Source organism: Piliocolobus tephrosceles, chromosome 15, assembly GCF_002776525.5.
Source record: "Piliocolobus tephrosceles isolate RC106 chromosome 15, ASM277652v3, whole genome shotgun sequence".
NCBI classification, from domain to species: Eukaryota; Metazoa; Chordata; class Mammalia; order Primates; family Cercopithecidae; genus Piliocolobus; species Piliocolobus tephrosceles.
In genome coordinates, this window is record NC_045448.1 from 70,621,646 (window position 1) to 70,647,763 (window position 26,118).

At 44.9% G+C, this 26,118-nt stretch overlaps 1 long non-coding RNA gene across 2 annotated transcripts in view; it reads right to left on the minus strand.

Annotated features, from left to right (window-relative positions):
• Positions 1 to 659: 659 nt before the first annotated feature.
• Positions 660 to 26,118, minus strand: part of LOC111550557 — a 113,628-nt gene continuing 88,169 nt past the window's right edge. The window contains exons 5-7 of one of the 2 annotated variants that reach the window (XR_002734099.1): positions 6,742 to 6,963; positions 5,520 to 5,713; positions 660 to 701 (exon numbers count right to left, since the gene is read on the minus strand). This is a non-coding gene — a long non-coding RNA (uncharacterized LOC111550557). Of the gene's footprint in view, positions 702 to 5,218; positions 5,714 to 6,741; positions 6,964 to 26,118 lie in introns of those variants that run through there. The other variant, XR_002734098.3, reaches the window with a different exon arrangement.

The window sequence follows — 26,118 nt, forward strand, 5'->3', positions numbered from 1 at the left end:
TCCTGGTGACCTGCCTGGGGAATTCCTACTTGGTTGGGATCCGAGAGCTGCACCCCACACACGGGCATTTGGCCCAAGGAACGGGGATGGAGAAGGGCTATGGCTCTCCCTGTGCCAGGGCCTTGCCTCCCATGTGTGGGGGGCTCTCCTGATTTTCACATTCTTGGTCCACAAGGAGCCCATGGAAAACCAGTCCCCTTGGACCCCCAGGCTCCTCCACTATGTATTTGAATGAATCATTTTAGTAAACCCAAATATAAAATGTTACATTTTCCTTTGTAAAAATGTCTTCTTTTTTTCACTCTGACAGAACTATTTTGAGTCATGACTTTGTTACCCCAAAGTCATTTATTGTCCCTCCAGGGGCTGGGTCACCTGAAGTCCAGAGAAGCCTCCCTTCAGGGGCTTTATTTTTTATTTTTTATTTTTTTGAGATGGAGTCTCACTCTTGTTGCCCAGGCTGGAGTGCAATGGCGCAATCTCGGCTCACCGCAATCTCTGCCTCCCAGGTTCAAGCAATTCTCCTGCCTTAGTCTTCTGAGTAGCTGGGATTACAGGCATGTGCCACCAGGCCTGGCTAATTTTGCATCTTTAGTAGAGAGGGGGTTTCAATATGTTGGCCAGGCTGGTCTTGAACTCCCGACTTCAGGCAATCTGCCCACCCTGGCCTCTCAAAGTGCTGGGATTACAGGTGTGAGCCACTGCGGGGATTAAAAAAAAAAAAAAAAAAACACATTGCTGAGCAAGTTTCTCTTCTCTGTCTTGAAATCTAGGACTAATAAATGGATTTGTCTCTGGTCATGCCACCTCTCCCCAGAAGTGCTGCTTTGGGGGCTCTGGCCAACCTGGATGACCACCTGTGGGGAACGTGACCACCTGCAGGGAATGTGACCACCTATGGGGAATGTGACAAGTGGGTTGTTTTCTAGGATAGAGTTGAGGGAGCTTTATTTTACATTTTCTCTACTGTTAGGGGCTTCATTTCACTCTTAATGATCTTTCTTCCACCTTTTTTTTCCCTCCCAGTGTGAGGACTATTCTCAAGGGAGGTACAGTTGGAAACAAAATGGGAACTGGGCACTTTTTTGTTCTCTTTACTCTGCGTCTTCCCCTAGCCGAGGGGAGTCGCTGCCTTGTCCATCCTCTTGCTCCAAACAGACCAACAAGGAAGCAAACAAACAACTTTGGTGCTGACCAGGATTCCTTTAAAATCGCTGCTAATTCTAGACTTTGGTCCTTCTGGACATTCTGACATACCCGAGGTATATCACAGCCAAGGCATCAAGCAGTGTGAAACCCCAGCAGGTTCACTGAAAACCTACTCATCTGTCCTCCTTGGCTGCTGCCTGCCCCCTTCCTCCCCGTTAAAATCATTTGTGATTTCATCATCAGAATCTAATTTCGGTGGAATGCATTCGGTGGAATGCTTATGCCTGGCAGGTTTTCCTCTACTCCTCACATTATTCTAATCCCACTGAAAAAAGAATTCCCTTAGGAAGCTTGTTGAGACCACCACTTTGATCAAGCCCTACTTCATTCTGGCCTTGGGAACATGTCACAGAGTGGCCTGTCTAAAATCTTTTCCTAGAACTTTGATATTGTTATTTTAGGTTATTATTGTGATTTCATGTTATTCTCCCCCCTTTGTGAGAAATGGTTTCATCATTTTGTAATTAAATTAGATTTGTAAAATGTCAACAATAGGATGTGCAATGCATTACACGTGCATAACGTAGTAATCTATTGTCAAAACAGAGACCTCCTGGTGAGGTGACAGAGTCCCGGGCCCCCCTGCCTTCTACTAGACCGTTACTTTCTCAGATGGTGAGGAATAAGTCATCCTTATCTAAGAATCCTTATCTAAGAAATACCTGGCTTTTCTTTGAGATCTCCTCACCGGTTGAAGCATCCCTGCAATCACCCAGGGTGATTCACAGAAGCAGATCTGGGGACCACGTGGCCAGGGAGCGGGGAAGAATCAGGCTACCAAAGACACAGAGACCGGGCCCTGCCTCAGCGAGTGGGCTGCCCTGGCCCGGGCCATGTAGTGAAGAGGGCAGAATTTGTCCTCAAGCCCATGCCAGCCTACGCCTCCACCACTGCTCCCCAAACTGTACCCCTAGCCCAAATCTGAGTTGCTGTGTCCTGTCCCATGGCTATTTAGGCCATCCCACCAGGCCTGCCATCCCCAGGGAGTGTCCAGCTCAGAGTCCTCTCTCCATACCTATCTCCAAGTATCAGCAAGCTTTCAGACTGGAAAGGATTTATTCACAAACTCATGCGGGTGAACAAAGGGGTCCAACAGTAAGGGAGACATTTTCAGCTGTGAAGCCAACTAGGGCTGTGTGGAGAAGACTTGCACCCTGAACCTGAAATCACAGTGGCCTCAGTCTCCAAGGTCCCGTGAGAAGCACGGCCGGCCCGAGTCAGAGCCACTCAACAGCATCTTATTCATCCAGAGTCACTGAGGTTCCCATCAATTACATTTTCTGAAAATGAAACTTGAACTGCCAAAACACTATTTTAACCACTATGGAAAGAAAAATCTTCCTAAAAGGGGGCCCATAGTCCCTAAACCTTAAACCTTAAACCTCTCCTTTTCCCACTGAAGTGATCATCATTATCCCTATGGAATGGGACAATAATGTGATTGTGTTTCTATGTGCTGTTTAATTACAGCCTTCACTTTCCTGTTTTCTACAAGTCTCTCTCTAAAAACCACCTTCCACCAGTCACCCTTCCAGGCTGTTTCTTTTGCAGAGAGCTGGAAAATCAGACAGCACTCCTGTTAGGACAGCGTGCTCCACAGATGTCAGCGAAGCTTGAGGCCCACAGAGAAATAAGGCACTTGGTTCAAACGCAGGGATTTTGATTTAGCTATTTCTTAGGGTCTTGTTTCCAATACCTTCCAGTTCATGGCTAAAATCCAAAGGCAGATGGGGCCAAGACTCACTTGCACATGGAATGCTCCTTGAATCTATTTCTCATGGTCCTCTAATGGGTAAGATGTTTCTGTTGTCGTGACACTGTCAGGCAGGAGCTCCAGGGCTTGCTCTGCTTCTATTTGTTATGTGTGGCCCTGCTAGATGAGCAGTGTTGTGAGACCCCTAGACCTGAGAGGTCCCATTAAGAGGAATGAGATCAAGAGAGGTGAGATGTGCAGCCTGTGTCCCTGACCGTGACCTGGCATCCTTCTCTTTGGTGTCTAGTGTGTTCTATAGATTTCAATCTCCTGACACAGCATCTGTGGCCATGGCCATTTTACAGCATGACCAACAGAGCAGTGAGAGTCTGTGAAAAGAGCAGGGCCCCTCAGGGAGACCACCTGGATGAGCTAGCGCATGTGCTAGCTCTTCAAGGAACCCAGGGTGCAGCATGTGGGCAGTACAGTAATGGGCAGCCTGGGCTGTGTTTGGAGCTGCTCTGAGTCAGGCAGGGCTGGCTGTCATAGCTGGGGTGAAGATGCAGCCAGGATCTCACTCTGTGTTGCTCACTCAGTGAGTTGCGACTTGCTACTGGGTCATGAAATCAATTTAGTGGGTCACAACCAGCCTTTCTCTTTAAAAAATAAACAGAATAGGACAGGGGTGGTGGCTCATGCCTATAATCCCAGCACTTTGGGAGGCGGGCGGATCACGAGGTCAGGAGATCAAGACCATCCTGACTAACATGGTGAAACCCCATCTCTATTAAAGATACAAAAAAAAATTAGCCGGGCATGGTGGCGGGCACCTGTAGTCCCAGCTACTTGGGAGGCTGAGGCGGGAGAATGGTGTGAACCTGGGAGGTGGAGCTTGCTTGAGCCAAGATGGTGCCACTGCGCTCCAGCCTGGGCAACAGAGCGAGATTCTGTCTCAAAAAATAAATAAATAAATAAAATAAACAGAATATCCAAGTGCATCACATGTAGTCAAGGTGAATATTATTTTGACAAAACTTTTGCAGCTGGGCAGAGTGGCTCACACCTGTAATCCCAGCACTTTTGGAGGCCGAGGTGGGCGGATCACGAGGTCAGGAGATCGAGACCATTCTGGCTAACACAGTGAAACCCCGTCTCTACTAAAAATACAAAAAAAAAAAAAAAAATTAGCCAGGTGAGGTGGTGGGCGCCTGCAGTCCCAGCTACTTGGGAGGCCGAGGCAGGAGCATGGTGTGAACCGGGAGGCAGAGCTTGCAGTAAGCCGAGATTGTGCCACTGTACTCCAGCCTGGGTGACAGAGTGAGACTCTGTCTCAAAAAAAAAAACAAAAAACTTTTGCTTCAGTGTTACATATCCATACATTGAGGTGTGTCCTGATTGGGACAGGAGATATCTTTCTCACCATGAGCAGTGGTCAAAGAAGTCAGAAACACAGTGGTTACATGCACATCCGTCCTGCAGCTGATCTTCCTGAGACCCATCCCTGCCACCTCACCCCCAGCTGGGAAGCCAAATGGAATTTGTTCAGGGCCCTAGAACTAGCCTCACCTGGAAGGGACAGAGGAGTCTGGGAAGCCTTCTTGGAGGAGGTGGGGCTTGCTGTGGTGGGAGCAGGGAGAGGGACGCAGGGCAGAAGGGAGGGCAGGAACGATGGTCCCAAGGTGGGAAGAGCCGGAAGAAGGAAGCCTGGAGAGGCCTGGGAGGAGCAGTACTGGACATCGCCTCCTCATGCAGGCAGAATGAGGGCTGAGGCCAGGGTTGGAGGGGAGAAAGAAAGCTCATTTGGTTTCAATATGGAAACAGCCAAGCAATCTTCTACTTGATGCCTGCTTTTGTATATGGTTAGAATCATCCTTAGTTAAGAACCAAGGCCTCCTCCTCCTTTATTCCAAATCCCTTTGGGGAGCACTTGGTAGTGGAGCAGTCAGGTGGGGTATCAGGCCTAACATCCCTAGCTCTCACCGACCCAGAGAATACAACTTCATAGTGCCTGCTTTCCATTTTTCAGTTTAATTTACAATTTTAAGGTGGGATGTGGAGGTTCACCCCTGTAATCCCAGCACTTTAGGATGCCAAGGAAGGATCGCTTGAGCCCAGGAGTTTGAGATCAGCCTGGGCAATATAGGGAGATCCCCGTCTCTCAAACAAAACAAAACAATTAGCTAGGTGTTGTGGCACACACCTGTGGTCCCAGCTACTTGGGAGGCTGAGGTGGGAGAATTAAGTGAGCCCAGGAGGTCAAAACTGCAATAAGCCATGATTACAGCGCTGCACTCCAGTGTGGATGACAGAGTAAGACCTTGTCTTTAAAAAAAATCAATTTTAATTCATTAAAATGAAAAAATCCAGTTCTTCAGTCACACTGGACACATCTCAAATGTTCAATAGCCACACGTGGCCAGCAGTTACTACATGGAACAGCACAGAGAACATTACTATCATCACGGAAAATTCTAGTGGGCAATGATGTTCTAGAACAAGGAAATAAATAATTTATTCATTCCCTCAGGAATGCAACATCTTTCATTATTTCTATGACACCTGAAATTCTAAATGCAAATGCTTCTGAGGGAGGCACTGGAATGACTTAAGTTCTTACCAAATAGTAACTGGTTGATATCAAGGGTCCAAAGAAAGCTACCATCTAAGGAAACCATCCACCTGAGGCTGACAGTATGGGGGGTGCAGGGATGTCAGACGGTCAGATACTGTCCCTAACTGGAGATGCTGTCCAAGAATGCTGATGGATAGGGTTTAAGCACCTCCATCAAGGAGTGTGGAAAACTGTGCGACCTGTGAAGAAAGAAAATGACCCAAAGTTATTATTCATCTTCAGATGAGGGGACAGTTTATTTTCCAACAGTCCTCAGCAGGGGTTATTACATGAGAAACAAGCTCTTCTCTATTTCTAGGTAAGGCACAATAAGAAGTGGACACACAAAGAAGCTGGGTGTGGGGCTCATACCTATAGTTCCAACACTTTGGAAAGTTAAGGCAGAAGGACGGCTTGAGCCCAGAAGTTGAAGGCTACAGTAAGCTATGATCGTACCACTGCACTCTAGCCTGGGTGACAGAGCAAGACCCAGTCTATTTAAAAACAACAACAACAACAAAAACTGGATGCAGGCCTTTGCAGAGGAGGATGCTTGTGAACTTGGCTCTCCTCTGCCCTCTATATTTTACTCAAAGACCAAGCCCATGACTTTATCCATCTCCTCCACACCAACCCCTCCCAGAACCATAGTACTGACCTAGACCTAGAGATCTAAATACTAACTTATCCTCACCAGGAGCCCAAAAGCAACTGTGACAATCTCTGTGCCCTGCCCGCACCACTTCTCTTCCTGTAGTCCCTACCCTGGCTCATGCTCCACCACCCTCATCCAAGTCAGCACCTGTGAGTCACCCTGGGCTTCTCCTCCTTCCTCCCTCCCCTGTGCAAAGTCACGTCTTGGCCACCTCTCCCGTCTGCCTCAAGTCAGCCCTGTTCTCCTTCTCACCAGCTCTGCCCCACCTGCAGCCTCCTCCTGCCACACCTGCTCTCTGGCAGGGGCCGCCTGCTGACTTCCCTGCTTCCAGTCATGGCCACCTCCAGCCCGGTGGCGCTGAACCACAGATGAGCAACAGAATGACCTGGGGAGGCGCTTAAAATCTAGATCCTGACTCAGTTATCTGGCCGGGTCAAGTGAGTGTATTTTTGCAAAAGTGCCCCAGGTGATTCTGACACATACTCCTAGTTAAGAACCACGGCTACAGCCGCCTCTTCCTCGTCGTTATTAATAACAAGAGAAACAACAATTGACATTTTTTTGTGCACTTACGTGCACTGCCTCATGTAATCTTCATGACAACCCTATGAGGCAGGAGCTGTCTTCTACTCCCATTTTACAGTTGTTGAAACTGAGGCATAGAAAGTTCCATGGCTAGTGAAGGGCAGGACCAGCTCATGACCAGCCTGACTTCTAACCGCTGTGCTCTCCATATCCCTTTATAAAGCCGAAATTCATATGTGGCTCCCCTCCTCACACCATTTCCTGATAGTTCTAGGAAAAAAAAAAAAGCAGTTTGGGGACACATTTATGATTTCCCTCTCCACCCAACCTCCCACCAATAGCTTCTTAATGCTAAAAGAAGTCTCTTGATCAGGGTCATGGGGACATATTGAATATCTATGTAAAAATTCACTGAGATGTATGCTTAGGATTTGTGACTTCATGTTTGTTATTCCCCAATAAGAAAAGGCCTTTAAAAAGTCACTTAAAAAAAAAAAAAAAAAAAAAAAAGAACCTAGCAAATCTGAAACAGAGAAAAATATGCATCCGCTAAAGAAACTGGGGAAAGGCCATAAAAATGCCAGGAACTGTGAAGAATTCTTTCTGGCAATAACACAGGTAAGAATAGGCTAGGAAAAGACCCCCAGAGCTAACCCACAGGAAATGCTCAAAAGAACCCAGGCTGGGAGAGGGCACTGACTGGAGGCAGGGCCCTGGGCACAACTGACAGGAAACCCCAACACGGTGGGCTTGACGGCAGTCAGGCACAGGTCAGAAGCCATAGCAGTAACAGCAGCAGCAATACAGGAACTCTGATGGCCCACAGGACTGTCTTTGGGCCAGGGGCTGGGGGCTGCCCCAGGTGGAGGTCAATGACAGTGAGTTAACTCCTTAACTTTCACAATTCGCAAAAATACTACAGATTCCATCTAGATTAGTATTTATTTTATTTTTTGGAAACAGGGTTTCACCTAGCCCAGGCTGGAGTGCAGAGGCTAGTCACAGGTGCAATCGCGATGCACTACAGCCTTCAGCTCCTAGGCTCAAGCATTCCTCCTGCCTCAGCCTCCCAGGTAGCTGAGACTGTAGGTGCACACCACTGTGCCCAGCTACATTAAGATTTAAATTAAAAAAATAATAATAAAGTATTGAGATAGTTTGTGTGAATATATTAATATAAATTCTGTAGCAGAAGAAGTATCCCTGAAATTGACATAAAGACAGAAACAATGACTGTAATCCCAGCACTTTGGGAGTCCAAGGAGGGCAGATCACTTGAGCTCAGGAGTTCAACACAAGCCTGGCCAACATGGTGAAACCTCGTCTCTACTACAAAAATACGAAAACTAGCCGGTGTGGTGGAGCATGCCTGTAATCCTGGCTACTCAGCAGGCTAAGGCAGGAGAATCACTTGAACTCAGGAGGCAGAGGTTTCAGTGAGCTGAAATCGTGCCACTGCACTCCAGCCTGGGAGAGAGAGTGAGACTCTGTCCCCCCCACCCCCCCCCAAAAAAAGACAGAAACCAGCCCAGTCCTAGTGATCCAAATACCAGTGACCTATCTGGCCAGGAGCCTCCACGCAACAATGCCAAAGGGAATTGTCACGATTTCTGCACCCCACCCCCACCACTCCCCTTCCTGTAGTCCCAATCCTGGCTCATCCTCCACCTGTTCACACCCTGCCCTCCTCCAGGTCAGCACCTGTGAGTCACTCAAGGCTCCTCCTCTTCCTTCCTCCCTCCCCCACCCAAGGTCACCACATCTTGGTCACCTCTCTCATCTGCCTGCAACTGGCCCTGCTTGCCTCTTCTCTAGCCCTGCCCCACCTTTGGCCTCATCCTGCCACACCTGCACTCTGGCAGGGGCCGCCTCCCTGCTGGCCTCCCTGCTTCCAGTCATGGCCACCTCCAGCCTCATGGTTTGTAAAGCCTATACAGACTACCTTGATACATGGACATTTTGGATTCATGAATGCTTTAAACATGAACAAGACTAAATGACGAGTGACAATCTAGGATAAAATATTTGTAATACATGATAATTGGGCAAGGTGGCTCACACCTGTAATCCCAGCGACTGGGTAGGCTAAGGCAGCAGCATAACATGAGGCCAGATGTTTGAGGCCAGCCTCAGCAACACAGTGAAACTCTCATCTCCAAATGAAAAAAAAACAAAAACCACACACACACATACACACACACACACACACACACAATACATGACAGACAAGGAGTTAATAGCCTGAATACATCTTTGTATAAGAAAAAATAATATACCACACTAAATACTAACAACAAACTGCACAAATGAAGTGGGAAAAATGGAGAAATATATCAATAGAAAACAGATAACTGACTGGGCTTGGTGGCTCACGCCTGTAATCCCAGCACTTTGGGAGGCCGAGGTGGGCGGACTGCTTAGGCTCAGGAACTTGAGACCAGCCTGACCAATATGGCGAAACCCTGTCTCTACTTAAAATACAAAAACTATCTGGGTGTGGTGGCGGGCACCTGTAGTCCCAGTTACTCGGGAAGCTGAGGTGGGGGATCACCTGAGCCCAGGAGGTTGAGACTGCAGTGAACTGTGATCATGCCACTGCACTCCAGCCTGGGCAACAGAGCAACACCCTGCCTCAAAAAAAAAGAAAAAAGAAAAGAAAAGAAAAATAGATAAAGCACACAAGCAGATAATTCATCAGAAAGAATTACCGACGGTTGGCCTGTAAAAGAGTCCAAGTAATAAAAAAAAAAAAGGAAAAGGAAAGCAAACTAAAGCAACAATGATATACTATTTGTTTTTGTTTATCAAATTTGCACAATTTCCAAAAATGCTAATCCCCAGTGTTGGGAAGGATGTAGTGAAGGAGGCACTCTCATAGGATTGGTGACAACAGCCTAAGTTGATACATCCTTCCTGGAAGGCAATTTGATAGTACGTACCAAATCCTTCAAAGTGTGCATACTCCTTGATCTACTCTACTTCACTTTAAAAACAAAACAAAACAAAAAAAACACTAAAGTATTGAGATAGTTTGTGTGAATATATTAATATAAATTCTGTAGGAGAAGAAAGTTTCTTTCTGAAACTGACATAAAGACAGAAACCATGCCTATAATCCCAGCACTTTGGGAGGCTGAGGAGGATGAATCACTTGAGCTCAGGAGTTTAAGACAAGACTGACCACATGGTGAAACCCCGTCTCTACTAAAAAAAATACAAAAGTTAGCCGAAGTAGTGGTGCATGCCTGTAATCCCAGCTACTTGGGAGGCTAAGGCAGTAAATCCCCTTCTACTTAAGGGGATCAAAATAAGGATGTGGCTGGGTTTGGTGGCTCACACCTATAATTCCAGCACTTTGGGAGGCCAAGGCAGGTGGATCACCTGAGGTCAGGAGTTCAAGATCAGCCTGACCAACATGGTGACACCCTGTCTCTACTAAAAATACAAAAACATTAGCCAGGCATGGTGGTACATGCTTGTAACTCTGGCTACTCTGGAGGCTGAGGCAGGAGGATCACTTGAGCCCGGGAGGTGGAGGCTGCAGTGAACCGAGATCTCACCATTGCACCCCAGCCTGAGCAGCAAGAGCGAAGTTCCGTCTCATAAAAATAATAATGATAATAATAATAAGGATGTGCACAGAGTCAGAATTACATATAATGGCCACAACTGTTAATAAGCTAAAATGGCAATAAGAAGGGATTAGTTAAATCATGGTAAATTCATAGTGAAATATAAGCTATCCATAAAAATTTCATTGACAAGAAAAAATGTTCACAACGTACTGCTGAGTATAAAAAGCAAGTCATAGAACAGACATACAGTATAAACCCATTTATGTATAAAATATATAGGCATAGAAAAAATATCTTAAAGGATATAACCAAAACCATAGCAATGTGTATCTCTGACAAATATTAGCATGATTTTTAATTTTCTTTTTCTGTTTCCTACTTCTCTTGTAAGAAACATGGCAATATGCACTGGCAGAAACCCCGCAGGTAATGCAGACCCCACCATACCCCCACCATTCCATCTACCTGGTGGGGGTCCCTGTCCAGAGCTGCCCTGTGGCTCTGAGCATTCATACCTTTCTATGAGACATAAATGCTATTTCTTTGTGCTGCTGTTTAACTTTTCAAGCTTAATTTTTCCTCCTTGATTTGCTGTGGTAAGACTGCGGGTAAGGTTTGTGTCTCACATTTCTTGTGTGTTCCTCTCACTGCCTACTACATAGCAAGTTCACAGCAAATAGCCTAAGCAAAAATGTGTCACTTCTGTGCCCAAGATCCCGTGGCATCTGAAAGAACCCAGTTTTAGGCCAGCTTGAGGCCGCATGTTGTGAGCTACCTGTCAATCTAGTTCTATGAAGATGCCTATTATGCTGCTAATTACTGTAGAGTGATGGGGCTGTTTGTTTAAAGCATAGGTTATTGCCCTCACACCCAGAGGCAAAGCCAATCCTGTGGCATCCTGTAATTAATAAGCCCATAGCATTTCTTCCTGCCTCTAATGCAAAGTTGGCTTTGATCCAAGGGAGTGCTTCCCCTCCATCTACAACTTCATATCTTTGCTGTTGGAGGCCTCTTCTGAGAAAGTACCTCCTTTCCTAAACTGGGGGCCTGGTCAGAATAGCCTTATGTCCCTGGTGTTCCAAGTCAACTTCACCAGCTCCCCCTCGTCCTTCTGAGTGATAGAGTATGCTCTTAAGTCCAGGAAAATCTACTACCCAAGCAGCTCAGTTTATAGGCCCAGAGGCCGAAAGAATCCTAGAGACCACTGCAGGGGTGACAGAGGGTTCGTTCATTCAAATTCAACAAGTAAATGTTTACAGTTGTCAGTAATCTCTGCAATCAGCACTCACTCCAGTTAAATCCTCTGTAGAAAAATGAGTTAAATCCTCTGGAGAAGGAGTCAGAATCAGGGAGAGGCCAGACAACTGCCTCTTTTTCTCCTTGTGTATGTGTGAATGTGTCTGATGTTCACAAGGTTCTTGAAGGAGTGGACAGAGGAGAGAAGTCCTGAAGCCTTTGCCATGAGCACATTTATAGAGGCCAAGCCCAGACTTCCATCATGGGCACCTTTGCCAAGGTACTTCACAGCTCTGTGCCTCAGCTTCCTCATCTGTAAAATGGGATGATCATAGAGCACCTGCCTCACAGAGTGGTTGTTAATGAATGTTAAGCAGTTAGAACAGTGCCCAGCCCAAGGTGAACAGGACACAAGTGTTTGCCACTATTAACAAAAGCAGAGGGAGCCTTTTGAAAATGTCATCTTTTGAGTCCCCTGAACACTCTCTTGCTCCTCTCTGTGAAGAAAGATTCCACACAGCCTGGCATGAGAGCAAACTCCCTTCCCAGGAGCTTTAGAAGCCAAAGAAGTGGCCGCAGATGAGTTGGAAGACAGCTACTGGCCACAGAACATTCCTTTGGAAACTCTTCTCTAAGCAGCCTACCAAGGGCCTTGGGTGTTGAGAGTCCAGCCAGCCATGATGGCTGCCACAGGCCTAAAACAAGGGTTGTGCTGTGGTTTGAATGTTTCTCCCAGAAAGCATGTATTGGAAACTTAACTTCCAATGCAAGTGCTGGGATGTGGAGCCCGAGAGGTGATCAGGCCATGGGGCAGAGTAAATGAATGCCATTATCATGGGAGTGGGTTCCTCACAAAAGGACAAATTTGGCTCCCTTTTCTCTCTTCCACTCTTTTCGCCTTTTCACCTTCCACCATGGGATGATGCAGCAAAGCCCCTTGATCTTGGACTTCCTAGCCTCCAGTACTGTAGGAAGTAAATCTTCTGCTCATTATAAATTGCCCAGTCTGTGATATTCTGTGATAGCAGCACGAAATGGACCAACACAGGGTGTTTGAGAGGAATCCCACACTGGCTCACGGGAGGGCCATCTGCCACAAATGGAGTCTTCTAAGGGCGAGGGCTGGCCAAGGCTCCAATTCTTGGAAGAAAGGTTTCTTTTCTGTAGCCTGAAAGTCTGAGATAGAAAAGCAGAAGAGGAATAGTGACCAACTCCAGATGGAGTCCTTCTTTTTGAGACGTGGTGTAGGCCAAGCACAGTGGTTCATGCCTGTAATCCCAGCACTTTGGGAGGCTGAGGCGGGCAGATCACGAGGTCAGGAGATCCAGACCATCCTGGCCAACATGGTAAAACTCCGTCTCTACTAAAATACAAAAAATTAGCCAGGCATGGTGGTACGCACCTGTAGTCCCAGCTACTTGGGAGGCTGAGGCAGGGGAATCGCTTGAACCTGGGAGGTGGAGGTTGCAGTGAGCCGAGATTGCGCCACTGCACTCCAGCCTGGCAACACAGCAAGACTCCGTCTCAAAAAAAAAAAAGGGGGTGGGGTAATCCAGTGCTAGTCAGTTAGTTGGTCTCACGGCAGGACACTACTTCAGACACATCAGTATTTGCAAAGAAGATAGACTACATGAGTCATTAAGAAATATTCATTTTCTCATATGGTAGAATCTGTTCTTCCCTCTGAATCTAGACTTTCTGAAAGGAAGTTAAACCTCTTCTCATCTCCTGCTCCATCTCCTCACCTAAGCCTCAGCATTTTCTTGTTCAATCAACAAACATCTTGAGCCAGTCTTGGGCCTTAGGTGAACTGACGTCACTGGTCCCCGTCTGTTGTTACCTGCTCACAAGGGCTCACAATGCCACTGCCTTTTGTCTATTTTGTTAAATGCTGTAACCCCAGTGTTTAGAATAATGCCTGGCTCACAGTATGTGCTCAGCAAATAGCTGTTAAATGAATGCATGAATATGCTGCAGTGTCCATCGCCCTCCCTCAAGCCCATGCCACCCTCACACAGAGAGGTTCCACTATGGTTTCTTTTTATTATTATTATTATTATTATTATTATTATTATTATTATTATTTTGACTCAGGGTCTCACTCTGTTTCCCAAGCTGAAGTGCAGTGGCAATTGTAGCTCACTGCAGCCTGGACCTCTAGGGCTCAAGCAATCCTCCCACCTCAGCCTCCTGAGTAACTGGGACTACAGACACAAGCTACTATACTCTGCTAATTTTTAAACTTTTTGTAGAGATGGGGTTTCCCTAAGTTTCCTGGGCTGGTCTTGAACTCCTGGGCTCAGGCAATCTTCCCACCTTGGCCTCCCAAAGTGCTGGGATTACAGGAGTGAGCCACCATGTGCACCCAGACTGTGGTTTCTTTTATCAATGTTTTTGTTCCATTTCTACATCCACTTTTATCTAATTCTGTTGTCTTCCTGACAAGCATACCAAATTGTCAATTTTATTTGTCTTAAGTGTATTATTAAAGTTACAGATTTTCTTGTTTTCTAATTCATTAACTTCTTATTTTATATTAACTTGTTCCAGTTCCTTCCTGTCAGTTTATTTTTTGTTGTCTTGCTTCTTGAGTGTCCAACTTGCTCAGTTAAATTCTATCTGGTTTAATAATAAAGCATTTAATTCCAAGCATTTTTCTTTGAGAATAGCTGAGCCATATTTAGGAAACTTTGTAGTGTCTTCAACATCCTTAATTTCTCCATAGCTTGTGACTGCATGTAGAGAATGACAATCTATCCCACTACCCACCCCCAAACTTCACCAGCCATTCTCCTATTCTTTGAGAGGGAAATTGGTACCTACTCATTGTTTATAAAAAGCTTTTTGTAAATATACCTTCAAGCCACTTCCCTTCATCCCAGATACCACCCACCCCTCAGCTCCTGTTACATAGAGACTCAGGAGTCATGGGGGAGAGCCATGTGCTGGGCACTGTCTGCCCTTCAATAGCCCAAGTTTTCTCAATGTCAGCACTATTAACACTTTGAGCTGGATAACTCTTTGTGGCCAGGCTGTCCTGTGCATTGTAGGATGTTTAGCAGCATCCTGGCCTCTTTCTACCCACTAGATGCACATACCCTATGTGCGTACACATATATACACCCCAAGTTGTGACGACTAAAAATATCTCCAGACATTGCCAGATGTCCTGTCCTGGGGCTGGCGGGTAAAACTGTCCCTGTTTGAGAACCACTGATATAGTCCTACAAAAGCCACAGCCATGGAGAAGCCAGGACACATAATCTTACCTCCCACCTCCGCAAAGATCTGGCAGGACCAAGGCCTGGAGGTCCCACAGTGGGGCCCCCTGTGGTTAGGTGTAGGAGCTGCAAATGAGGAGGCGAAAGGCGCCAATTCTGTTTCCTTAGGTGGGTATATAATTTTTCCCTCTTGCAGATGGAAAGAAAATAGGATCTAGGTGGCTTCTAGCTGGGAGGTACCTTCAAACTTAGGAGACCAAGAGGGTACAGGGGCAGGCTTCTCCAGCACCCAGTGGCCTCGGCCTCAGAGGGCATAAGAGGACACCAAGACTCATGGGAGCCCAGTCCAGCCCAGAAGGGAGAGGGCCAGATAGGATTCAGAGCTGAAGCCCTGGCCAAAGCAGACAGAACAGCCTTACTTTGTAGAGCCTCAGGGTACAAGAGCATCGGCAGCCCCTCTGTTCTCTGAAAGAAGTGGGATCTGTACTTGGTCATAAAAAGAAGCCCATTACTCTTTACATAAAAAAAATCCTAATCATTCAGCGCTATTAATGTGTGAAACGCATATACCTTGACCTAGCAGGTACATTGCTATGAGTGTATTTTATGGATATACCAGCACAAGTGCTCAGGGTCTACAGAGAGGCTGTGGCATACTAATCCAGAGTGCAGCCTTAGGGCCTGGCTGCCTGGGTTCAAGTTCCAGATCTACCACCTACCAGATATGTGATCTTGGGAAAGTTATTGACCTCTTTGCAACAGAGTTCCTTCATCATGAAGTACAGGCAGTAAAAGGACCTATTTCTTGGGCTGTTACTAAGATTATGTAACTTACCATATTCCAACAACATAGTCTGTGGTCAATAAATGCTAGCTAAAAATCTGGGAATTTAAATGCCAATCATTGGTTAAATACAGGTGGCATATTCATTCTGTGAAATACTGGGTAGCCATTAAAAGAAATGAAGTAGAACTATATCTACTTAAGCCGGGCACAGTGGCTCACACCTGTAATCCCAGCATTTTGGGAGGCTGAGGTGGGTGGATCACCTGAGGTCAGGAGTTCTAGATCAGCCTAACCAACATGGAGAAACCCCGTTTCTACTAAAAAAAAATACAAAATGAGCCGGGCATGGTGGCACATGCCTGTAATCCCAGTTACTTGGGAGGCTGAGGCAGAATTGCTTGAACCCTGGAGGTAGAGGTTGTGGTGAGCTGAGATCGCACCATTGCACTCTGGCCTGGGAAAGAACGAAACTGTCTCCAAAAAAAAAAAAAAACAAAACTATATCTACTCAAATAAGAACTTACTTAACAATAAGTAATAAATAAGAATATATATATAAAATAGAAAAATTGTGCTAAATTTTATAATAAAGATGATATACATAAAGTATATCTCATTTGAGGTTATTTGCATATAAAAAGAGCTATGTAGAAATAGCTATGTGACTTTAACTGCATAGAAAGTTTCTAGAACCCTCAAGAAGCTCATTATATCTAGGGAGAGGGACTGGAGGACCAAGGAACTTTTGCTTTCTCCTTTGGTACTGTTTGAGTCTCCTACTATTAGCATGTATTATTTATTTATTTATTTATTTATTTATTTCTTTATTTAGAGACAAAGAATCTCACTTTGTAGCCCAGGATGGAGTGCAGTGGTGCAATCTCACCTCACTGCAACCTCTGCCTCCTGGGTTCATGCAATTCTCATGCCTCAGTCTCTCGAGTAGCTGGGACTACAGGTACGCTCCATCACGCCCAGCTAATTTTTGTATTTTTAGTAGAGATGGGGTTTCACTATGTTGGCCAGGCTGGTCTTGAACTCCAGACCTCAAGTGATCTGCCCGCCTCAGCCTCCCCAAGTATTGGGATTACAGGCATGAGCCACCGTGCCTGGCCTATTTTTTAAAAAATAATAATATTCATCTTTTTGAAAAGAATGAGATAGATTTATCTCATTCTTATTCATTCATTTCCACTGCTGTGGAAAATTTTTCAAGATTTATTAATTTTTTAAGTGACAGAATATGAGTAATATAATACAAGTCATAGGAACGAATCTCCATTCACAAATCCAGGTGTGCAAGAAATCAAGTTTTAGTCTATAACTGAACTCATTGATTATAGTAAGCTTCAAACTTGACAATAGAAAACTTAATTTCAGGTATGTCTGAAATCTCCAGAATACTGAGAAGTGCCAGGCATGGGGCTGCCGATGAAGTCAGCAGAGGCCAGGTCTGGCAGCCTCTGCTGCTCTGTGCCTCTTGGGGCAGCCAGGAACCTTGGATCAGGTTGCCTGTGTCTTCACAGCCTAGTCCAACCTTGTCCAACCCACAGCCTGTGGGCCGCATGCAGCCCAGAACAGCTTTGAATGCGGCCCAATGCAAATTTGTAAACTTTCTTAAAACATTATGAGATTTTGTGATTTTTTTTTTCTAGCTCATCAGCTATTGTGTTAGTGTATTTTAGGTGTGGCCCAAGACAATGCTTCTTCTTCCAATGTGGCCCAGGGAAGCCAAAAGACTGGACACCCCTGGCTAGCCTTACCATGTGACTGCCTCTTCTGGGATTGCAGTCCTGCCCCCAGCCAGACTGGGGAGGACAGGGCTAAAAGGGTTGGGGTCCTTTCCACTCCCAAGGAAATCCTTCTTCCATCGTTTCCAGTCAAGGCATTCAGTCTGTGCAAGAGAATCCTCGTCCTTTGATGAGCTACTCAGCAAATCCTGGAGTTGCCCTAAATGCTTAAGCTTTCAGCACACAAAAGCCAGAGATGCCTGAAGATTAATTCAGTTTTCTAACCTGAAAAGCTGCTCTGGAGGTAGTAAGCTCCATAAATGTGAGGGCAGAAAAAGGGAAAATTCAGGGGAGAAAAAAATTAATTTCTCAGATACTATCCCAGCCACTCACATGCAAAGCTAAAAGTTTGAACATTTCCACCAAATAATTAACAGTGCCTACCTGTATGGTAGGCTTTAGAGAGGTGCAAAGAGAGCATTTATATATTAGTCTATATATTTCCAAACTGTTTGGATTTTTAAATGATGAAGCTGTATTCAGCACTGCTGATATAACTTACTGTCTTTTATTTATTTATTTATTTATTTATTTATTTATTTATTTATTTATTTATTTATTTTGAGATGGAATCTTGCTTTGTCACCCAGGCTGGAGTGCAGTGGCATGATCTTGGCTCACTGCAACCTCCGCCTCCTAGGTTCAGCGATTCTCCTGCCGCTAGCTGGGATTAGAGGCATGCACCACCACGCCCGGCTAATTTTTGTATTTTTTAGTGGAGGCAGGGTTTACCATGTTGGGTAGGCTGCTCTCAAACTCCTGGCCTCAGGTGATCCGCCCACCTCGGCCTCCCAAAGTGCTGGGATTACAGGCATGAGCCACCGTGCCCAGCCATAACTTCCTATTTTAAGTAAATAAATACCCACACATCTTTTGTCTCCAAGGGGACAATGCAGGCCACATCTGTCTAGTAAGCTGGTGGGCAGACCTTTGGGAAGCCTATTTTCATGAGGGGTAGAAAGGTTCTGAAGGAAATAACTCTAAGGGAAGAAGGAAAACAGGCACAACAAGCTGATCCAGAGACAGTTTTGTTCAACAGAAAGAACTGATTCTGGGCTGGACTGGTTTTTGTAATTTAGATGCATCTGTGGGGCAAAGCCCCACAGCTCTATAAGGCAATGCAGGGACCAGCAGCACCACAGCACTGCTCCTATAGGAGTGTCCGTGACTCCCAGCAGGTATGGGGTACCTGATGGGTGTGGCTGTGTCCAGCAAAACTGATAGCTACATGGGGTGTGGTAGGGGCAAAGGGAAGTTACACAGCTAGAGGAGGGGAAAAGATGGGAAGGTAATGGTAATTGTCTAACCTTGTCCACTAGCACAGGGGAGTCACATACCCTGGGGATGCCTAAAATACTCATGGGATGAGGGTGTGTGAACTAGACAGGGGTCTAGTTCCTACACTCGCAGGTAGGGGCAAGGGAGACGCATGAGTGGAGAAGCTCTAAGTATGTGATAAGGGCACAAGAGTCCAGGTGTGTGTACAGGTGGGGAGAACAAGAGAGGGAGCCACAAAGTCTACAGGGGAGGGACCAGGAAGGTCTCCTGAACAGCTGACGTGGGGTGATTCACAGTTGGATAGATAGGCAGTAGGGATTTGCGTGGCAAGGGTGGAGGGCACAGGGAACTCCATGTGCAAAGGCCTGGAGCTGACAGAGCAAGCAAGCAGCGTTTGGGGGAACTGAAAGTTTGGGCTGATGACAACGAATACAGGGGAGTGGCAGACAATGAGGCCACAAAGGTTGTGTTTCATGATAAGGAATTTGGACTTGATCCTGCAGGCAGTGGCAAAGCTCATAAGAGAAGTATTTAACAGGAAAATTAGATGATCAAATTTTCCAGTAAAGTTTTTCACCACAACACTCTCATCTCTCTTAGTTAATTCCCACCCAGGCTGCAGTCTGAACGTGAGAGCTGCTTCCTCCAGGAAGTGTTGCCTGAAAACCCTCAGACTCAGCCCTCAGCCAAAACTTCTAGGGGTTCTCAAGCACCTCTGCCATCTTTCCCCACTGTACTGGGTCCTAATGGCCTGTGCCCTGTCCTTTTCTCTCTTCCTTCATATGCTGTGAGTGCTGGAGGTCAGCACAGTATCTGTTGTGTCCTGCCTATGTTGTATTCCCACAGCCTGCAGAGAGCCTAGTATGATAAGTACTCGATATGTATTTATTTAATGAAAAACACATTATCCTTAATAAACTAATGCAGGAACAGAAAACCAACTACCACATGTTCTCACTTACAAGTGGGAGCTAAATGATGAGAACTCATGAACACAAAGAGGGGAGCAACACACACTGGGACCTCCTTGAGGGTGGAGGGTGGGGGGTTGGGAAAACGGAAAAGAGCAGAAAAAATAACTCCTGGGTACTAGGCTTAGTACCTGGGTAATGAAATAATCTGTAAAACAAACCCCTGTGACACGAGTTTAACTATATAACAAATTTGCACATGTACTCCTGAACCTAATTTAAAAGTTAAAAACAAAAATGTGTGAGAAGATCACTCTCGTGGTTTCCAACCAGAACTGTAGAGTACAGGTTGAAAACAGGTGGCAGAGGGCCAGGGAGAAGACCCTTGCAATCGTTCAGGTGAGAAGGGATGAGCGCCTGAGCTGAGGCAGTGGTGGAGGGGCTGGAGAGCAAGGAGAGACTGGGAAAATGTCTAGGTGGCAAACTGATAGGCCAGGTGAGCAGAGGAGGGAAGGAAGGGAGCCAGATAAGGAGAGGAGGACTCCTGGGATTCTGGCTTAAGCAGCTGAACAGATGATGGATTAACCAAGACTGTCTATTCCGGAAGAGGAAGTAATGTGTGGGGGAAGATGGAGAAACCAGTTTAGACATGCTTTGACTTGCCTGTAGAGCATACAGGTGGAAAGGTCTCTGGTGGAACCACAAAACGGGAGCCCGGGACAGACATGTGGATTGAAGATAGAGATTTGGGAGCTATCAGCCTGCAGGTGATGGTTGAAGACCAGGGAGGAAATAAGATCACCCAGGGAGAGGATGATCGAAACATCAAGAGGAGGAGACGAAACAACAAGAATGCCAACCCGTAAAGAGTGAGATGAGGAGGAGCCATGGAGAGAAAGGGAAGCATAAGAGAGGGAGGAAAAGCAGGAGCTGAGAGCAGCATCACTGCTAAGGGAGAAGCAGCTTCGGGGGCTAGCAAACAGGGTCCAACAGTGTAGAGAAACAGAGCCTGCCCAGGCCTCTCTTTACAACTGAGGAAAATGAGGCCAAGGGAGGCTGATCAAGGGAGCTGGAGGCATGTGCTATTAGTACCCATGGTCACATAGGCCATGGCTCTCAAATTATGATCCCTGGACACCTGGGTCCCCAAGACCCTTCCCGGGAGATCCAAGAGGTCAACATCATTTTCATAATAATACCAAGAGTTTTTCTGCAGCATTCCCTTTGCGGACATTTGCACTGATGACGCGAAAGCAACAGTATTTGGTGCCTTCTAGAGCCTTAATCAATGAAGAGGCACCAAACTGCACCAGGAGTCACAGTCTTCACCTCCATGTACTTGCAGTTCAACAGAAAGGCAAACTTTATGTAAGAATGTCCATGATAGAGTAATAATTATTAATTTTATTAAAACATATCCCTTGAATACATGTCTTATTAATACTCTGTATACAAAGCACTTCTGCTGAATACCAAAGTACTTGAAGCACTTACCTAATTGTTTGAATTGCAAGCTGACCTACCTGCTTTTTCATAGAATATCATTTTTATTAGGAAAAAAAAGACTAACAAACTATGATTATTCAGACTTGGGTATTTGGCAAACATTTTCTCAAAAATGAATGAAGTGAACCTGTCACCTCATAGAAAACAACTGACAGTATTTGTTGCCAACTGTAAAATTGGAGCTGCAAGTGAAGATTTAAAATTTTAGAAAATGTGTATCCATGCTGGTAGATACCTTAAGACTTCTTAACACCTCAAGACTTTTCTGATGAAATCAGTGGTAACACTGACAAATATTAGTTTTTGGTATTACAGACTGAAATGTGCCTACATTTAGAAGATGTGTATAATTCACTGAACCATCATTTTCAAAATGACCAATGTAGGATGTTACATTATCAGGCATGAATAAAAGACCCATTCAAAGTGCAAGATAGAGCAATGAAGTTTACTATAGAAAGGTATGAGTTCACTGATATGGATTCAACTAACTTTTTACATATATTACAACTAATTTTTCAGAAACTGCCATTTGTCTAATTTTGATGACATACCAAAGAAGAGTATCCACCATGATCTAAAAAGGTTATTAAAATACTACTTTTTCCAACTCCAAATCTGTATGTAGCTGGATTTCCTTCATCTACTTCATTCAAAACAACATACATAACAGACTGAATACAAAAACAGATACGAGAATCCAGCTGTCTTCTATTACTATTATCTACATTTTTTTTGTTTTAGAGAAGACAGTCCTTTTTATAAAAAGTATGTTGGCTGGGCGCAGTGGCTCATGCCTGTAATCCCAGGACTTTGGGAGGCCAAGGTGGGTGGATCACTTGAGGTCTGCAGTTCAAGACCAGCCTGGCCAATATGGTGAAACCTCGTCTTTACTACAAAATACAAAAACTAGCCGGGTGTGGGGGTGGGCGCCTGTAATCCCAGCTACTCAGGAGGCTAAGGCATGAGAATCACTTGAGCCTGGGAGGCGAAGGCTACAGTGAGCAGTGAGCTGTAATCACGCCACTGCACTCCAGCTTGGGCAACAGAGTGAAACTCCGTCTCAAAAAAAAAAAGTATGTTCACGTGTAATGGATTCATTGCTGTTACTTTTAAATGATCAGTTTCTAATATGGCATTTTTCCAAAATACTAATTGTAATGTTTATCATATTTTGGATATGGTAAATATTGTTAAAAACACTAAATAAAAGTTTTTTGGGGTTGTCTATAATTTTTAAGAGTGTAAAAGGGCATATCATTGGATTTGTCAATGATTTCTTGAATATAACACCCAAGGTACAGGCAACAGAAGAAAAAATAGATATATTGGACCTCATGAAAATTAAACACTTTTTTGCATCAAACGGCACTTTTAGCAGAATAAAAAAGGTGATGCACAGAATGGGGGAAAATATTTGAAAAGCACATCTCTAGTATGGTTTAACATGCAGGATACATAGAGAAATCTAAATATTCCACAACAGAAAAACCAAACAACCTCATTCAAAAAGGGCAAAGGACTTGAACAGACATTTCTCCAAAGAAGATATACAAGCACAATAAGCCCACAAAAAGATGCTCGAAATCGTAAAAAGCATGGGGGAAAAAAAAAGGAGACATATGGTACTACATCAAACACAAAAATTTCTGTGCAACAGAGGATACAATCAGGAGTGAAAAGGCAGCCGGGTGCAGTGGCTCACGCCTGTAATCCTAACACTTTGAGAGGCTGAGGCAGACAGATCATGTGAGCCTACGAGTTCAAGACCAACCTGGGTAACATGGTGAAATCTCATCTCTACAAAAAATACAAAAATTAGCCAGATATGGTGGCATGTGTCTATGGTCCCAGCTATTTGGGAGGCTGAGGTGGGAGGATCCCTTGAGCCAGGGAGGTTGAGACTGCAGTGAGCCACATTCATGCCATTGTACTCCAGGGATAATAGAGCAAGATCCTGTCTCAAAAAAAATTTTAAAAAGAGTGAAAAGGCAACCCACAGAATGGGAAAAAATATTTGCAAATCATATATCTGAAAAGGACTTACTATCCAGAATATATGTTTAAAATTCCTACAACTCAACAACAAAGAGCAAATGCCTTCATTTTTAAAATGGGTAAAGGACTTGGCCGGGCGCGGTGGCTCAAGCCTGTAATCCCAGCACTTTGGGAGGCCGAGACGGGTGGATCACGAGGTCAGGAGATCAAGACCATCCTGGCGAACACGGTGAAACCCCGTCTCTACTAAAAAATACAAAAGAAAAACTAGCCGGGCGAGGTGGCGGGCGCCTGTAGTCCCAGCTACTCAAGAGGCTGAGGCAGGAGAATGGCGTGAACCTGGGAGGCGGAGCTTGCAGTGAGCTGAGATCCGGTCACTGCACTCCAGCCTGGGCGACAGAGTGAGACTCCGTCTCAAAAAAAGAAAAAAAAAAAAAAATGGGTAAAGGACTTGAATAGACATTTCTCCAAAGAAGAGAACACAAATGGCCAACAATCATATGTAAAGATGTTCAGCATCACTAATCATTAGAGAAATGCAAATCAAAACCACAAAGAATTATCACCTCACACCCATTAGCTTGGATACTACCAAAAATTTAAAAACAGACCCAACTATATGTGGCCTTTAAAGATTAACTTCATGTTTAAGAACACACACAGAATGAAAGTAAAAGGCTAGAAAAATATCTCAGGCAAATGGAAACCAAAGAGAGCAGGTGTAGCTATACTTAGATAAAATAGACTCAGTAAAAAACTGTAAAACAAGACAAAGAACATCATTACACAATTATAGAGGATCAATTTATCAAGACAATATAACAACTGTAAATATACAGTTGACCCTTGAACAACACGGGTTTGAACTGCACGGGTCCACTTATATGCAGATTTTTTCCAACAAAATGAGGATCGAAAATACAGTATTCACAGGATGGGAAACCCACGTGTATGGAGGGCCAACTTTTCATATACATAGGTTCTGCAGGGCAACTGCGGGACTTGAATGGTGCAGTTTTTGTTATACACAGAGGTACTGGAAGCAATCACACATCAACGGACAACTGTAAATACACCCAACATCAAAGCATCTAGATACATAAGGCAAATATCAATACATCTTGAGAGATTATAATACAATAATAGTAGGGGACTTCAGGCCAGGCATAGTGGCTCACACCTGTAATCCCAGCACTTTGGGAGGCTGACGCAGGCGGATCACTGGAGGTCAGGGGTTCAAGACCAGCCTGGCCAACGTGGCGAAACCACGTCTGTACTAAAACTACAAAAATTAGCTGGACATGGTGACTCCCACCTGTAATCCCAGCTACTCGGGAGGCTGAGGGAAGAGAATCACTTGAACCCGGGAGGCAGAGGCTGCAGCGAGCTGAGATTTCACCACTGCCCTCCAGCCTAGGTGACAAAGCAGGACTCCATTTCAATAATAATAATAATAATAATAATAGTAGTAGTAGTAGTAGGAGACTTCAATAGTCCACTTTCAACAAAGCCAGAAAATCGAAAAGGAAACATCAAACTTGAACTACACTTTAGACCAAGGAACCTAACAGACATATAAAGAACACTCCATCCAACAGCAGTAGAAAATACATTCTTCCCAGGTGCACATGGAACATTCTTGAGGACAACTCACATGTTAGGCCACAAAACAAGTCTTAATAAGCTTTAGAAGACTGAAATCATACCAAGTATCTTTTCTGACCACAATGGTATGAAACTAGAAATAATAAAAGGAATTTCGGAAAATTTCACAAATACAAAGAAATTGAACAACATGCTTGTGAACAATAGCCAGACAAGGACACCACAAGAAAAGAAAATTATAGACCAATGGGACTACATCAGCATAGATGCAAAAATCCTCAATAAGGCCAGGTGCAATGTGACTCACACCTGTAATACTAGCACTTTAAAAGACTGAGACAGGAGGATTACTTGAGCCCAGGAGTTTGAGGCTGCAGTAAGCCAAGATTATGCCACTGCACTCCAGCCTGGGTGACAAAGCAAGACTAGCAAACCGAATTCAACAACATGTTAAAAAGATCATCCAGGCCAGGCTCATGTCTGTAATCCTAGCACTTTGGAAGGCCAAGGCAGGCAGACCACTTGAGGTCAGGAGTTTGAGACCAGCTTGGCCAACACGGTGAAGCCCCATCTCTAATGAAAATACAAAAACTAGCGGGGCATGGTGGCAGGTGCCTGTAATCCCAGCTACTCAGGAGGCTGAGGCATAAGAATTGCCTGAACCTACGAGGCAGAGGTTGCAGTGAGCTGAGATCACACCACTGTCCTCCAGCCTGGACAACAGGGCAGCAGAGTGAAACTCTGTCCCCACCAAGGAGAAAAAAAAAAAACAATCATCCATTATGATCAATTGGGATTTATTCCTGGAATGCAAGGATGGTTCAACATACACAAATTAATAAATATGATACACCACATTAACAGGAGGAAGGACAAAAGTCCAATGATCATCTCAATTTTTTTTTTTTTTACACGGAGTCTGGCTCTGTCACCCAGGCTGGAGTGCAGTGGCGCAATCTTGGATCACTGCAAGCTCCACCTCCCGGGTTCACGCCATTCTCCTACCTCAGCGTCCTGAGTAGCTGGGACTACAAGTGCCCACCACCACACCTGGCTAATTTTTTTGTATTTTTAGTAGAGACAGGGTTTCACCATGTTAACTAGGATGGTCTTGATCTCCTGACCTTGTGATCCACCTGCCTTGGCCTCCCAAAGTGCTGGGATTATAGGTGTGAGCCACCATGCCCAGCCTGATCATCTCAGTTGATAGAGAAAGGTATTCAACAAAATTCAACATCCTTTCATGATTAAAAACTCTCAATAAATTAGGCATAGAAGGAATGGACCTCAACACAATAAGGATCATATACAATAGGCCCACAGCTAACATCATATTGAATAGTGAAAATTGAAAGCTTTCTTCTTAAGATTAGTAATAAGACAGCTCGGGTGCGGTGGCTCACGCCTGTAATTTTTTTTAAAAAGAAACAAAAATCAACATGCAAAATTCAGTAGTGTTTGTACACAATAACAACAAACTATCAAAAAAATGAAGAAAACAATCTCATTTACCATAGC